The 16436-nt window shown below is 45.8% G+C and overlaps 1 protein-coding gene across 2 annotated transcripts in view; it reads left to right on the top strand.

Annotated features, from left to right (window-relative positions):
• Positions 1–16436, top strand: part of LARP4B (La ribonucleoprotein 4B) — a 639242-nt gene that overhangs the window by 51261 nt on the left and 571545 nt on the right. For both annotated transcript variants that reach the window (XM_078663295.1, XM_078663296.1), the window contains one exon: positions 5965–6039. The gene's annotated coding sequence lies outside the window, so the exon portion shown is untranslated. The remainder of the gene's footprint in view (positions 1–5964; positions 6040–16436) is intronic.

Raw genomic sequence — 16436 nt, 5'->3', positions numbered from 1 at the left:
GCAAATTGTGTGGCTGAACCACACCTTCCATTCCTCGAAACCCCAACTCCCATGCCACCATCCGTACAATGGTGGGGTGCTCGCTCTTTTGCCAAAGGACCCATCTAGTGTGTTCTGACATTAGAAGTTGATGATGGTTGCTGCTTTTTTGTGCCGAAAAAGGATATGGTGCCGAAAAAGGATATGGGCAACTGAGAAAAGACAGGTTCAAGATACTTTCCCTTTCACTGGTCCTGTGTTCTCTGGAGGCTGGATGTTAGCTTTGTATCTGCAGGATGCTTATTTTCATGTCTCCGTCTTGCAGGCCACAGGCGTTACCCTCCGTTCATGGTGGGCTTGGAGCACTTCAGGTTGTTATACTCCCCTTTGTCCTCACCATTGCACCTCGGATGTTAATGAAAGTGATAGCAGGGGTTGCTTCTCATTTTCGAAGGTCATTTGTCCCAGTTTTCCGCTGCCTCCAAGACTTGCTGCTGATGGCATGCTTGCCCCTGGGAGTCACCACCCACAGACTATGACACACCTTCTTTATTTGTTAGGGGTTCACAAAAACATGCTAAAGTCACATTTACGTACCTAACCTACAGCGTGGAGAGTCCAGGACAATTTGGCTAGGATCCAGATGTTTCAGTCTCTGTCCTGTATTTCGTTGAGACTCTGAGTCTGCTGGGTATGATGGCCTCCTGTATCCTGCTGGTGAAACACTCCAGATGGCACAAGCGGACTCTGCACTGGGATGTGAAGTCCCATTTGGTACAGCATCTGGGAATCGCTGAGATAGTTTCCATATTTCGGAGGAGACTGCTATAGATCTGCTGTAAGTGGTTACTGCATTGTGATCTTGTCAGCGACAGACCCTTCTCTCTTCCCCTACCAGAGCTGACAGTGGTGACTGCTAATTTGCTTCTGGGATGGGGTGGCCACCTTGGAGAGTTGTAGAACAGAGGGTTCTGGTCTTCGGCGGAAACTCGTCTCCACATCAACCTGCTGGAGGTGAAGGCCTTCCTGCTATCCATTAAAGGGATGTCGGTGCAGATGTTCATGAAGCATCTAACGTGGAGCCATCCCTCATTGGGTAGTCTTGACAGCGGGCAGTTTAAAATAATCCAGGCATCTCACTCTCTATCTTCCTCTCTCAATGATATTTCCACACCATGCACAGCAATAGAGATTGTTTCTGATAAGCAGGCCTGCTGGCAGTGATGGGTTTCTAAATGATTCAGCTGGCTGTGAAGATAGTCCGGTCAGGCGGGGAAGCCAGTGGAGTTCCATCACAATGGGATTGATGTGATCATATTCATCAGGTACTATATGAGACTTGTTTCGGCTTATAGGGTGTGAATGTCCTTTTTGCACACACATACCCTTACATCAAATAACATTTACCTCTCAGTTCTTTCAGATGTCTTTTTTACATTCATTTTTATTGTTCTGGCATAGTGAATTAGTATATATTAAGTATGTGAATCACAAACTAGTTGAAACAGAAGAAAACAAGAGGAAATGTATAAATCGTTCTATAAACGATTGAATTAGTTCAAATAATATTTACAGGAGTACCCAAAGAATGTCAGTTAACAGGGGATACCAGACCACAAAAATGTGCTCAAATGAAGTCTTGAATGAAACTGTTATTATTTTAAAGATTTCTTTCTTTAGATGTCACCTCTCCATTGAGAATTTTGTGAACTACTGCTGTATTCCTGTGGACATAATGTCACAAAGCCAGGCCTAGTCAATTCTCACCAGTCTAAAGTAACACAAACTTAAAAATCACATAATATAAAGTTAAAAATAAAACCTAATTGTTAGTTTCATATCACTATACGTCTTGGGACGTTAAATTACTGAAAACCTTTTTGTAAGACATATGCACAATATGATTGACCTCACCCAACCCCTTGTAGCAACGTCCCATTTCTCTTTCTTCAATGTTAATCAGATTGCTGACTTGCCTAGTCAAGCTTTTTGTATAGTACAGGACTTTAATTTTTTTCCAGCATTTGTATGCTACATTATTCGTTGATTAATTTTTTATTTTTTTATATTTCAATTATTTACACACTTACAGTGGAATATAATGGTATTCTGTGTTAAAGGCCCTTGTTAATCTTCACAGTCTACAGGAGCAGAATATGGTGATAAGCCTCTCATATATATTTTTCTCTCTCTCCAAAGTTTTATACAGCGTGAACTTGAGCACCAGTTGGGTTACAGGAGGACACATTCGTTTTGTTTAGGCACAGGGAGATGTTATGTTATGTTATGCGCACGGTCACCCAGGGGTTTCATGGCGCTGACAGTGAGGAGAGATTGAAAAGCAGATAACCTACCTGGAAGCTTGCTTGAATAGCCAGGTCTTCAAGGCTCCCCGAAACTCCATAAGATTAGTACATTTCCTGAGCGACAGAGGGAAAGAGTTCCACACATTTGGGGCAAGATAAGCAAATCGGCACCCCCCCTGACGCTTCCTTTTGAAAGAGGGAAGGGTAAGAAGGGACAGATGGGAAGATCGAAGATTGCGGGTAGGCTCATGCTTGACAATTAGATTATTGATGAACATGGGGCTTTTCCCGTGAAGAGCCTTAAAAACCAGACATCCCACTTTAAATATGACCCGTTGGGCTACGGGTAACCAGTGGAGAATAGCCAGCAATGGTTTCGCCGATCTCCCACCACGGTGTTTGAAGATCAACCTGGCAGCTTGGTTTTGCACAATTTGTAGACGTTTAGACAAGAACAAAGGGAGACCTAAATAGATGGAATTAGAAAAATCTAATCGGGACAAGACCAGGGCAAGTACCACTTGAATGAGTGCAGAGTGGGTGAGCAAATGAGCAATTTTTCTAATTTTGCGCAGTTGATGGAAGCTGGTAGAGATTACAGCTCCCACCTGGCCTTTAAGAGAGAGATCAGAGTTGATGGTGATCCCGAGACTTTTTCACCGAGAGAGAGGGGGAGGGGGAAGATCCCATTGTTGACGGCCAGTAGTGGGGGCCCCAGATAATCGAGCTTTTGCCCGGGAGTACTAACTCCGTCTTCCCTGGGTTGAGTTTTAGATGGTTCCACTCCATCCACCGTTGAATGTGCAGCATGGTGGCCTGGAATTCCATGACAGTCAGTAGAGTCCAATGGGAAGATTAACTGCAGGTCGTCAGCGTAGTTGTAAATCGTTACCCTCCTGTTCTTCAAAGAATGTAAGAGGGGTTTGAGATATAAATTGAGCAGGAGGGGGGACAGTGACGAGCCTCGCGGGACGCCACAGGTGGTAGGCAATTTTGGCGCGGTAAAGTCCCCAAGTTTGACTGCCTGGGTTCCGATTGCTCAGGAATGATTTCACCCAACTGAGAGCCGAGCCGACCAGCCTGTTCGACACGGTGTAATAAGATGGTGTGATCCACTGTGTCGAACGCTGCCAACAGGTCCAGGAGCACCAAGGCCTGATGTATACCCCTGTCGGCATTGTCCCTCATATTGTCCAGAACTGTGAGAATCACGGCTTCAGTTGAGTGCGCCTGGCGGAAACCGGCTTGGTTGGGCTCCAAATACTCCAATGTTTCAATGAAATTGGAGATGCAGCTTGCTACATGGGCTTCCAAGATATTAGCACCAAATGGAAGAAGGGATATGGGCCGGTAATTAGAAAGATTAGCTTGATCGGCCCCCGGTTTTTTAATTAACGGGACCAACGTAGCATTTTTAAAAGTAGTGGGGACCCTTCCCTGTACTAGGGACTCATTCAAGAGGGAGCGTATGCCCAGCGGAAGTGCTGAGAAAACATCCTTTAGGATGTAAGGGGGGCAGCAATCATTAGGTGAACCAGACTTCACCCGACTCATCACTTCCACTAGCCTAGACTGATCAATCAGGGGAATAACCTCGAGTTCAGATGGGTTCCTATAGGTGTCCTCAGTAGTAACCGTACTAGGACTTTTCGGTATGCTTTCTTTTATGGTAGCTATCTTGTCCATAAAGAAATTATTGAGCAGATTACAAAGCTCTTGCGTTGGAACTTGGGGGGAGGGGGGGTTCTTACATCGTTACAGAGGTCGTTCACCACCCTAAAAATTTCTCTTGATTTGTTATGCGCATTCAGGATTTTCTCAGAGAAAAATGCTGCTTTAGCGGTTAAAATGGAGTTCTTATAGTTCCTACGGGCAGTCGTATATAACACTCTGTCCCCATCAGAGTACCCATGTCTCCATTTCCTCTCATATTAACGCAGTTCCAATTTTTGTTTCTTTAGATCTCCCGTGAACCATCTATGAGCATCCATACGACGGGCAAGAGAGAATTTGGAGAGCGGTACATGTTCATTACAGGCTGCCAAGAGCCAGTTAGAGAGATTGTTTACCATGAGATTAATATCATGAGTAAACGCTGGGATTGAGTTTGACAGGGAATTCAAGAAATCTTGGCTGTTTAGCGATCTCCATTTCCTTGCTACTCCTCCCGCTGGGGTAGAGGCTGTCGAATGGCCGTGTAAAGTACAGGAAAACTGGAGTAAATGGTGATCAGACCAGATGCAGGGGTTGCCGTCGGGATAGACACAGGAACATTATGGAACCAAATTTGGTCCAGGATGTGTCCTTTTTCATGGGTGGGAGTCGGGACTAATTGAGAGAAATCCAGATAGGAAAGGAGCTCAGAGAGTTCGATGGCCTGGGGCCCTGCCGCTGGATCATCGAACCAGTAGTTTAAATCCCCGATCAGCATTACCTTATCATAGTTAACCACTAAGCCAGCCATTTGCTCGCTCAGGGAAACCGGGAAGGTGGGCATGACCTTAGGGGGGCGATAGATCAGTGCCAGCACCATAGTTCCTTTGTCTGTGTCAGTTTTAATTATAAGGTTTTCTGTATCCGGTAGGGCTAGTGAAGGTAGTGTTACGAACTTATGATCCTTGTGGATAATGGCAGCGACGCCTCTCCCTTGCTTTCCCGATTCTCTATTCACTGAAAGTATGTAATAATCAGCCGGGAGAGCGACAAGGACATCCGGTAGGGAGTCTTGAGTAAGCCAGGTTTCTGTAATAAATAACAGATCTGGTCTGTCTGAATTAAGAAGTAAAAAAATATCCAGTTGGTGTTTTACCATAGACCGCGTATTCAAATATAAGCAGCGGAGCGTGAGGTCTTTGGATATCAGGATTTTTCTGGTGAGATGAGATCCTAGGGCTGTTTTGTCAGGGGAGGCATGGCCTGGCTGGAAGAGGCAGATGTTGTTAGCAGTAAGGCAGGAACTTGTAGCAGGATCCAGGCTAGGGAGGCAAGAGTGTTGTAACGAGTGAAGTTCCATGGAGGAATAGCTAAGATTTTTACCATTGTGCCTAGTCCCTAGGCCCATCCCGGCGCAGACGGGCTTGCCTTTGGCGCGCCCGCTGCGCGTCCGGGAAGTGCACATTGTTATAGAGGAGAGGGGGCATGGCCTCCCGTCAGTGGGCGTGGCCCGTGGGCTCTGTGGAATGGCGGCAAAGAAGATTGTAACCCGCGGCAGCGTTTAGATCCGCTGCGCGGGAATGCCCAACACGATTTTTAAAGAAGTGCCCAGGGAGCAGAGATGGCAAGTAAAAACAATCAAATCAGATACAAGTTTATTTTTAAAAGTTATCTAGCGTTTCTCCCGGCTTCCGCCTCAGGAGATCAGTGTCCTGGACCAGGAGATGAAGTGATTTGCCCAGAATCACAGGATGTGGAGCGTCATTGCTGAGACTCGAACCTGGTTCCCCAGATTTGAGGTCACCACCCTAGCTGTTAGGTTACATCTTCTCCCCAATTTGGTGTGGGTGTAATACAATTAACATAATTAATGTAAATGAATTTGCCAGTAACTAGATTTATTTACAAGATTGATCAAATTGAACTTAATCTGTAGTTGTTTTTCTGACTGTATAATGACCCCTCTGTTTCGTATGTTAGATGGCCTTCTAATCTGAAAGAACAATTTTGTTGTTCCCCTCCACAGACTTTGCCATCATGAGCGGGAGAAAAACAGATTCAGTCTACTAACTCTCCTAGTTCAGTGAGACCACTGAAAAAGGTAAGACCTTTATGAAGAATAGAGCACGCCTTGAACTTGCATTGTGGATTAATTATGCATGCAGCACTCTGGCATTCGGTGCATATGTTACTAATTGGACATCTTTTTTCTATAGTGTTTGTTACATTGATAGCAAAGTGTGTGCACAAATAGTATAAATAAGTAGTTGTGTAAAGTCTGGTATGTTATGTTAGGATTGCGTGTGGGACGAGGCTATTACTAACCACAGGTAGAGCCTTTCTTGCTCAGGATGTCTTTCCTGTCCCTCATCAAAGGTAATAAATGTACAGTACTGTTGTGAGCAATAATGCTATGTGGTATATGCAGTGCAGTTTTTCTTTTTTCATGTATAGTAGTTATAAACCGTGGTATTTAACCTGTAGTGGATTGCAAACTATTGCGTATCTGCTTTGACACTTATTTCTGTTAGCAGGTTTCTTTTCCTCTTTGAATGTATTGCACAATGCAATCTGCGATGCAGTGAGCAGTGTTTTCTATGTTTGTGAGACTACTATAGTAATAACGTGCAACTAGACCTTTGCACAGTAGTAATATAATAATGTGGCAAACCTTTGTTAATGGTCTCTGTCCATCCTTCCCACCTCTCACTCCCGAAGTATGCATGAAATGTACCTTCAGATTTTTGAATTGCATCTTATGTACTTTATCGAGAATGGTTTCTTAAACGTGTGGAATCTAATCGAGTAGGCTTCTTGGCAGGTTGTGAATAGGTAGCTTTAGTGCCAATCAATCAATTGTAAGTTCTAACTATAGTGGTAATTATGTCACAGCATTATCTGACTAGACTGAATAAAAGAAGATTGTAAAAGTCTTGCATAGAGTGAATATAAGGGGCTTGAAATATTAAATCTTTAGGTTTACAATTGCGCAATGCAAAATATTCCCATTTTGAGTTGAAACCAGAGGACACTGCAATTTCTAAAATGCTTTACAAATGTGACAAGAAAAAAGCTTGTCTTTAAAACACGTTGCTTCAGTCACACTAGTGCATTTCAATGTCAAAGCTATGTTTGACAACTGCATTGACAAAAGTTACATTATTAGACTTAGGGCCTGATTACAAGCTTGGCTGTCCTCCTGCAGTGCGCCAGACCAGTGCCCCGCAGGAGGGCAGCCGAACCCGTAGTCAGACTGCCTGCAGGATTAGAATTTTAATCCTGGCGGGTGGTCCTGCTGCGGCAGTCCCACAGCGGTGCCTTTCTATGGCTTATAGGAGAGCCATAGAAAGCCAGTGCTGTGTGTGCCCCAAAGCAGGTTCTTGCATGGGAAGAAATGCACCATGTAGTGCATTTCTTCCCGTGCAGGAAATAGGGGTGCGAACGTACAGGGATGCTGAACATGTGCCTCCACTGCATGCACCCCATCTCCCGTACAGAGGCGACCGGGCCCCCTGAGTCGCCGCACCGCCACCCTTTCCATGACAGGCTTACCACCATGAATAGGGTTGCATTGAGACACCTTGTAATATGCTTGGTGTTGCAGCGGCACCACCAGCATATTGCAGCCTCTGACCGCTGTGCCACAGCTCCGGGAATCTAGGATCTTAGGCAGTTGCAGCGATCCTGTGACAGTCCCATCGTCACACTCAAAATACGGTGGTAGTATCAGTACCAGTGCGGGGGTGCATGGACTGCCACCACGGGTTCGGCGGTCCCATGGACTTCCGAGCTCGTAATCCAGCCCTTTGTGTTCTCCAGCCCATATTGGGTTATTACATGATGGCTATCAGCCCATCAGGGAGTACCTGGCTTGGCAGTTTGGGCTGAACTGTTCCCATGTGTAGAAAGCTGGCTCTTAGTAAGGTATAGTGTGCACAGAGTCCAGTGGATCCATAAAGGTAGGCAGAGGTAAAAGTAGATAGTACCTTACTCTCTATTTGTGGTAGTGTAGGCGATCAGCAAGGCTTTATCAGAGGGTAGTGTTAAACTTTTACTGTACACTCAGACAAGAAATGATTTCACACACTCAAAGGCTGAACTCAGACCAATTTATTTGTATAAAAAAAATATTATTTAGTTATTTTATTTCTAGAACCGAGCCAGACCAGGTACAGGTAAGTGAAATAATAATTTGCAAAAACAATACAGTTGATTACAGCTGTATGTACTTGATTTGTATACAGGTAGGTTAATTATTTAGAAACAGTTGAGATTTCTTTTCAGTTACTTTGCAGGTACTGTATGATTAATTTTCTTATTCAGTGTGATAGGCCTAGATATCACACTGGGACATTTCCTAAATAAAGGTAAGTAAAACAGTTTTTCTCAAAATACAGTTCCTTAGATTCCCATACAAAACACCCTCCACACTTGGAGGTTTTTCAGAGGAAAACAGTCAATGCCATCCTATGGAGGAAAATAGGGTTATCTTTTTGCAGATAAGTAAACCGTCTTGACGGGTGAATTTCTGGGGTTAGAACAAGGTTTCCCCCCAGGGTCAAGGATGCACTCTCAAAGCACATTTAGCAGCACTAGGGCGGCTGTGTGTAAAGTGCTGAGGCCCAATGTTATCCAATGGGGATAGAGGCCTCCGGTTGGTGGCTGCTCATGAGCAGGCCACGTTTTGAGGGAGCAAAGCTCCTGGACTTAAGCACAGGGCAAAGGGGGGTTCAAGTTTGCACACCAGGTACACCCACAGTGGCACTAGGGCGGCTGGGTGAGGGGTGCTGTTTTGGTGTCTGGTGCCCTAGTACTCTATTTTTTTTGTTTAGAATTTGTTTATTGGGATTTTTGCATTTGATGTTACACAGCATATTATGTCATTGTAGTACATTGGCATGTGACAGCAGTTAGGAAAACAAGCATTTGCATAGCCAATAGGTCTCGCTTTTGGGACCTAAAGTGTTTATTTTGATGTGTTGGTTATGTTGTAGAGTATTATGGCTAATGTGTTTTATGTAGAAAAGTTATAATAAAAAGTGTTATGTGGTACTTAGTGGTATTATGTGTAGTGTATTGATGTTGCATTGAGTGTAGTGTAATTATGTGATACTGAATGTTGTGTAGCGTATGTATATTGTATTGTTTAAAGTTAAGGGTTTTTATAGAGCGCTCGTAGACCCAACGGTTTCTTGGATCTAAGGACGGACGTATGGGAGGGCAGAGAGGCGGACTACTCAGCACATGCTTGCCAGAAGAGCCAGGTCTTCAGTTCCCTGCGAAAATCCATATAAGAAGCAGAAGTCCTAATAGTGAGGAGTAAAGCGTTCCAAAAGGAGGGGGCCAAAAAAGAAAAACTCATGCCACCATGTTTCTGCCTTCTGCAACGGGGGAGGCACAAAATGTGTTTGGAAGAAGACCGGAGGTCACGAGTGGGGACGTACGCCTTATGTTTAGCAGCTATAAAGGCAGGAGCGGCGCCGGCTAGAGCTTTGAAAACCAGGCAACCAAGTTTAAAGCAGGAACGTGCAAAGGGAAGCAACCAGTGTAGAGATTTTAGAAGTGGAGTGACATGATGGTGCTTGGGTAGTTTGTAAACTAACCTAGCCGCCTGGTTCTGAATTAGTTGAAGACGGCGAAGCTCGTAAGCCGGAATACCGACGTACAGAGCATTGCCGTAGTCAAGACGAGATACGACCATAGCTAACAGGATGAGTTTCAATGCCACGTTGGAAAAGAAGCGGACAATTTTACATATAATACGTAAATTGAGAAAACAAGATGAAACCACCGCACTAACTTGAGAGTGCATGGAAAGATCACTGCTAACTCTGATGCCCAGGCTCTTAACAGAAGCTGAAGGGGAAGGTGGCAGACCAAGGGAAGAAGGCCAAAAAGAAGACGACCAGGGACTGGAGATACCCCCAGTAAGCACTAGCTCGCTCTTATCAGGATTGAGCTTAAGGTGGTTAACACTCATCCAGTCGCTGATAAAAATCATAACTGATTGAAAGTTAGAGACAGAAATGGAAGAAGAAGAAATATTGAAAATAAGTTGGAGGTCATCGGCATAATTGAATACCGTGACGTCCAGTTTTTGAAGAGCAGAGATGAGAGGAAGGATGTACAGGTTAAAGAGAAGAGGAGAAAGAGAAGACCCTTGGGGGACACCACAAGTGATCGGACAGGCAGCAGCAGAAAAGCCGGCCAACTGGACGGCCTGCTGACGGTTCTCCAAAAACGAGGAGACCCAGGCCAGGGAAGGGCCCCGAAGGCCAGCGCCCTTGACACGATTGATCAGAATGGTATGATCGACAGTGTCAAAGGCCGCCGACAGGTCCAAAAGGACCAATGCCTGGAAAGAATTGGCATCGGCTCCACATCTGAGTTCATCCATCACAGAGAGGATGACCGACTCAGTAGAATGCGCGGGACGAAAGCCTGCCTGGTGTGAGGATCTAGAAAGTGTGTATTCTCGATGAAGGAGCTAAGGCAGGCTGTCACATGACTCGCAAAGATTTTTTCCAAAAAGGGGAGCAAAGAGATGGGACGAAAATTACAAGGAGAGGATGGATCAGCTCCAGCCTTCTTCAGGATGGAAATGATTTTAGCCGATTTGAAAAAATCGGGGACCGTCCCTGATGAGAGGGAGTTGTTAAGAAGTGAAAGAGGAGGGTCCAAGCAAACAGAAAAAAACCTCTTTTAGTATGTGAGCAGGACAACTGTCAGAAGGGGAATCGGATTTAACCTTATTAAGTAGGGAAAGGAAAGTTTCCCTAGAAATATGAATGAAGTTTTCCAGGCAATGAGAGTTAGGGGGGATATCTGGACATTGAAAGTTAGGAGAAGGAAGGGGAATATTAGCTTTGATTATGCAGATTTTGTCAATAAAATACTGGTTAAGAGAGTTGCAGAGGGTTTGTGAAGGAAGAGGCTTAACAGTAACTCTTGCAGAGGTGGACAGATCATGAACAGTAGAGAAAATGTCTTTAGGCTTATTGGCTGAGAGGAGAATTTTAGACGTAAAGTAATCAGATTTGGCCTGGAGAATGGATTTCTTGTAATCTTGTAATAACGTAAGGTACAGAGTTTTTAAGATGGAACAGTACCTATGCCTCCATTGACGTTCAGCCTGCCTATGAGCCAGCTTTTTAAATTTTATCTCAGGGGTGAACCATCTATTGGCATCATGAAGGCGGCGGGTCCTGAAGCGTTTTAAAGGGGCCACGTAATCACAAGCTGAGGAAAGCCAGTTGTTAATTGCAGTAGCCTGAGAATGGGGAGAAAGATCACATAGATTAGGGCGTGACGTGGAGAGGGAGGAGCAAAGAAGGGGTATATCTACTCGTCCCCAATTGCGGGCCCAGGTGTTAGAGGGGAGCGAGAGTTTACTAGCCTCTACAAGCTCAAAAGAGAATGAAATAAAAAAGTGATCAGACCAAGAACATGGGCTAATAGTAGGGATATAAACGTGCAAGTTAACTGACCAAACCTGGGCCAAAATGTTACCATGAATATGTGTCGGGGAATGCAAGTGCTGGGAGAGATTCATATTACAGAGCAGGTCAGTAAATTCTTTGGAGTGAGGATCCTCCCGTGGGTCAGAGGGACAAAAATTAAAGTCACCCAACACCAATAGACGAGAATTATTAACAACCAGTGTAGCCAGCAATTCCTCAACTGCCTGAAGGAAGAGGGGCATGGACTGCGGTGGGCGGTAAAAAAGCACACATGTAAGGGGAGCAGTGGTGGAAGTAGACTAACAACAAGGAAATCCACAGCTGCAATAGCGGGGAAAGACCTAGGCAAAAACTGAAATTTAGAGTGGATAATTATAGCAACGCCACCACCAGCTTTCCCTTCCGGACGGTCAGAGCGTAAGATGTATAATAAGGCTCAGGGATTGCCGCTAATAGGTCCGGGGAGGAATCCGAGGAAAGCCATGTTTCAGTAAGAAACATGTCAGGCTTAACAGTGTCTAAGAAGGTTAAAAGTTCCAGCTGATGTTTAACTGCTGAACGAGTATTAAGAAGGTAAGCTGACACTGTCGGAGGGACTGGGCCATGTGTAGTTATACATTTGTGGTGCGTTAGTACGTGGCACCGAGTGATATTATGTGGATTGTATTAATGTTGTATTCAGTTGAGTATAATTATGTGGTATGTAATTGTGTTTGAGTGGTATTATGTGGGGTGTATGTTGCATTTAGTAGAGTGTAATTATGTGGTATGTAATTATATGTCATTGAGTGGTATTATTTGGAGTGTATGTTGTATTGAGTGCAGTATAATTATGGAGTATATAATTATGTGGCATTGAGTTGTATTATGTGGAGTGATTTTGTGTTGTATTGAGAGTGTAATTATGTGACTTTGTTTTGTGTAGTGTATTTATGTTGCTTTGAGTAGAGTGTAGCTATGTTGCATGTAATGTTGTTAGTAAGTGGTATGTGGAGTGTATGTTGCTTTGAGTAGAGTGTAATTATGTGGTTTAATTATGTAGTTTAGAGTTAAGTGTATTTATATTGTATTGAGTAGAGTGTAATTATGTTGTGTTAATATTTGGCAATCAGCGACATTATGTGTATTGTATTGATGCTGTATTGAGTAGACTCTAAATTTGTGTTATGTAATTATGTGGCACTGAGTGGTATGTGGGGTGTGTGTTGGATTTAGTATAATATAATTATGTGGTATTGAATGCTATTTTGTGTTGTATAGAGGACATTGTAAGTATGTGGCATGTAATTATGTGTAGTTAGTGGTATTATGTGGAGTGTTTGTTGCATTTATTAGTGTTTTTTATTATGTGAATTTAAGTGGTGTTATGTGGAGTGTTTTTATATTGTATTGCGTAAAGTATAACTGTAGTGTGTTATTATGTGACAGTGATTGATATTATGTGGTTTTTATGTATGTTGTATTGAGTAGAGTGTAATTATGTGGCATGTATGTGGTATTGTGTGGTGCATGTTGCATTTAGTAGAGTGTAGTTATGTTCGCGAGACTCTGCTGAAGTGAACTAGGCAGTGGTGTGTGCATGATGCCAGTGGTGTGTGCATGATGCCAGTGGTGTGTGCATGATGCCAGTGGTGTGTGGATTAAGCCAGTACTGTGTGCACGAGTGTTCAGTGGTGTGCGCATGAGTCTAGTAGTGTGCGCATGAGTCTAGTAGTGTGCACAGGAGGCCGGTGATGTGTGCGCACGAGTCTGGTGGTGTGCTGACGTGGCCTATGGCTCGTGCACGGGGCAGTGATGTGGAATGGGGAATGTGCAGCTCTATTTTAGTAATCCGGGCAGGATGAGACTGGGTCGAGGTCCCAGCATCAGCGTGAGGCATACCCTGGAAGGAGGGTACCGGAGGTAGAGGCCAGTCCCCGGATACTGAGATTAAATCCATTTGTTAAAAATGCACGAGGCTGTTTCTCCCCCCCACCAGAAATCACCCAGCTGACAAATTGATTTTCCGAGTTAAATTAAGATTTCACCTCATCCGATCACTGCAAAATGTATGCGTCTTGAGTCGAGGCCTGGTCGGAGCGGGGCGTGGGACGCCGGAGCTGTGCCGGGGGCAGCCGAGCACAGTGTCCAGACCGCTCCAGGAAGAGAACTTCAGCGTCGAGGCACTGCCAGGGAGGGGCTTCAATGTGCAGACAGAGCGGGGATACTGACCACTCTATAGACCCTGCCAGGGAGGGGCTTCAATGTACAGACAACGGGAACCACTGACATCAACCTATAAACTCTGACAGGAGCGGACTTAAAACTATAGACACTGGAGGAGCCAAGATGGCGACCGAGATGGCTGCGTAAACTCTCTGCTCCGTGAGCCTTCTCACCCCGCGCATACATCCTGGCAATTATCCTGGGCCGTAACGGAGTATTTATGTAGGCGAAAGATAACTTTCACTTACCGTTCGCTCCCGAGGCTCCTGCTTGCTGCTGACCCGTTGAAATGTCCCCAAATGCTTTGCGGCCTTCACGGCGCTGGGACCGGGGTCTTGAGTGCGAAGAGCGGCCGGCCGCGAATGCAACAACAGCGGCCTCTGGTGATGGGGAGGAGTCGGCCGGAGGGAACTGAAGTCCTGCTGGCTGATGGCGACAGTGCCGACCCAGCCCACCGAGAGGAGCACCATATGGGGAGTGCGATACAGCTGCGTGAGGGGAATGCATGATACTTGGCCCCCATTCCGGTGTTGTGTCCGGGCACACTGACGACTTTTCCCGGAGTCAGTGTGCGGCCCCCGGGGAGAGGCGGAGTTTTTAGCCTTTTGGTGACTCTCCGCTGAGAACCCTGCCTTGACTTTTGAGATTCCCACCGTGAATCCTGTCCCTCCCTGGTGTGGGGCCCGATTCCGCGGTGAGGTGGAGAAGGACGAGGCCGGATCAGCTAAGATGGCGGATAGCACCCTCTTACGTACACCTCATCCGGGCAGAGAAGCCGTTGTGCGGGAGAGTCCTGGGATCTGGCGCCACGAGAAAGAGCCCACGTCCAGAGATATATTGGCTGCGTTAACAACTCTGCATATGACCCTGATCCGGGACGCTCGGGATCTGGGAAGAAGGATGGCCGCCATTGTTGTCCCGCCGCTCCACGTGAGCTTGGTTCGATCTCAAGGAAGCGCCGATGTGCCCGCTTCTGCGTCAGTGATGAATGTTCCAGCTGCGCCTACGTTCGTGGAGACGCCGATAGACCCGGTCCTTGATACCGCTTTGGATTGCCCTGTTGTATATGTGAGTGACTCGTCGGGGCCCTTATCTGTACGGCGGCTGAAGAAACATCGATCCATAGTTTGGGCTGCCCTGGCGGCGTTTCAACGATTACCGGATTGTGTGACCCTCTCTTCCTGGCTGGTGAGACTGTATTCGGACTAGGGGATGTTTCCGGTATCGATACTGACACAGATGGATTTCCGCCAACCGTATGCGGCTGGGTGTTGGGGCTACAGTCCCATGGCGTAATGGCGCTGCCCGGTCCGCCCGGATCGGTTGGACCCAACACACTGCTCTGTATGCCGATTGCTGAATGGCCGCATGTGGGTACTATTGATAGGAAAGGCCAGGGGTGAGACCGTATAGGACATGGTGGAACGCATTGTTGGCTGACGGTGACTAGAGGGACATTCAACGGGGATGTCATTGATTGAATTGATAATTATTGCTGGCTGTGGCTATACTGACCGTGCTTTTATGATGGTGCGCGATGGGTGAGGGGGGGGCCGGGTGGTTTGATAGAGGGCCCTTCTCCTCATTTTTTCCTTTTTCCTTTTTCTATTATTCTATATTTCGGGTTCTCATTTAGGGTGATAGGCACGCTGCTGGGGGGGGGTAGGCCGTAGCCTTCTGCAGGGGTGCAGGGTGGGGGGTAGGGGGAAGGGGGTTGTTTATTTGTTCTTTCTTTGTCTCTATGGCCCTTTGTCTTTTTTTCTTTTTGGTGTCGTCGTTTTTCATGTTTCCTACAGTCTGTTTTGTTTTAAGGGCTGGGGTGCTGTTCGACAAGGCTTGTAGGTGCTATTTACATTATCCTGACTCGTATGCCTTGCCCCCATGTCTTTAAGTGTTTTCGCACTCTTTGCAGATTTCTGTTTCATGTTGCTATTGTAGGACCATGTAAGACCGTATCGCAATTATTCTGATATTTTTCTTTTTTAATTCTTCTTCACTGTAAAATGAACCCTCTTGAATCCTGATTGTCACGCTGTACGCTTGAATACGAGTTCTATCCTGGATGCTTATCTGACCCCGACTTATGGGCTGCTGTATCTTTTTATATGGCTTTGCTGATCTTTCGGATTGTCTAGCGGCCGGCCGGGATGGTTGTAGGCCCATGCTTGTATTTATGTGAAGTGCTAATAAAGGTTCACAAAAAAAATCTATAGACACTGCGAGGGGACTGACATCAACCTATAGACCCTGCCAGAAGGCGACTTCAACCTATAGACACTGTCAGGGGGTGACCTCAACCTATAGACACTGCGAGGGGACTGACAACCTATAGACACTGGCAGTGACTGACAACCTATAAATGGAAATAATACAACAGCTTTCTCTGATGGATCAGAGGCAGCGCGCAGACGTCAGTGCGGGTTGTGAGCAAACAGAACAAATAGGAAAAAAAACTTAGCGTAGCCCTCGGGTTAACAAGTGGTTGGGGGGGGGGGAGGGCGGCCGGGAGCACACACAGCGTTTCCCTTGCAGGAGCCTGTTCGAAAGTTAATTACAAACAGATGTCGCCAAAGCTCGCTCCCTCAAGGGAATCGCCAAACGTGCACGCGTTGCCATTGAAAGCAATGCAAAGCATGCACGTTTTGGGCAAAAAAGCAAATTGATCCCTAAAGGTCTCCTTCTGTGCAGTGCATGCGCGATGCGTAGGCGAGACCTAAAAATGACTGTAAAGTATAGCGTCTACATCAATATTGCCTATCAAACATTATAAACTGGACATTGTAAAAAAGTTTCTGATGGGAGGGACCCCCCCCCCCCCCCCTGCCGAACTTTG

This window comes from Lissotriton helveticus, chromosome 10 (genome assembly GCF_964261635.1).
Source record: "Lissotriton helveticus chromosome 10, aLisHel1.1, whole genome shotgun sequence".
NCBI classification, from domain to species: Eukaryota; Metazoa; Chordata; class Amphibia; order Caudata; family Salamandridae; genus Lissotriton; species Lissotriton helveticus.
The sequence above is the reverse complement of the archived record's forward strand: the minus strand, read 5'-3'. Positions and strand labels throughout refer to the sequence as shown.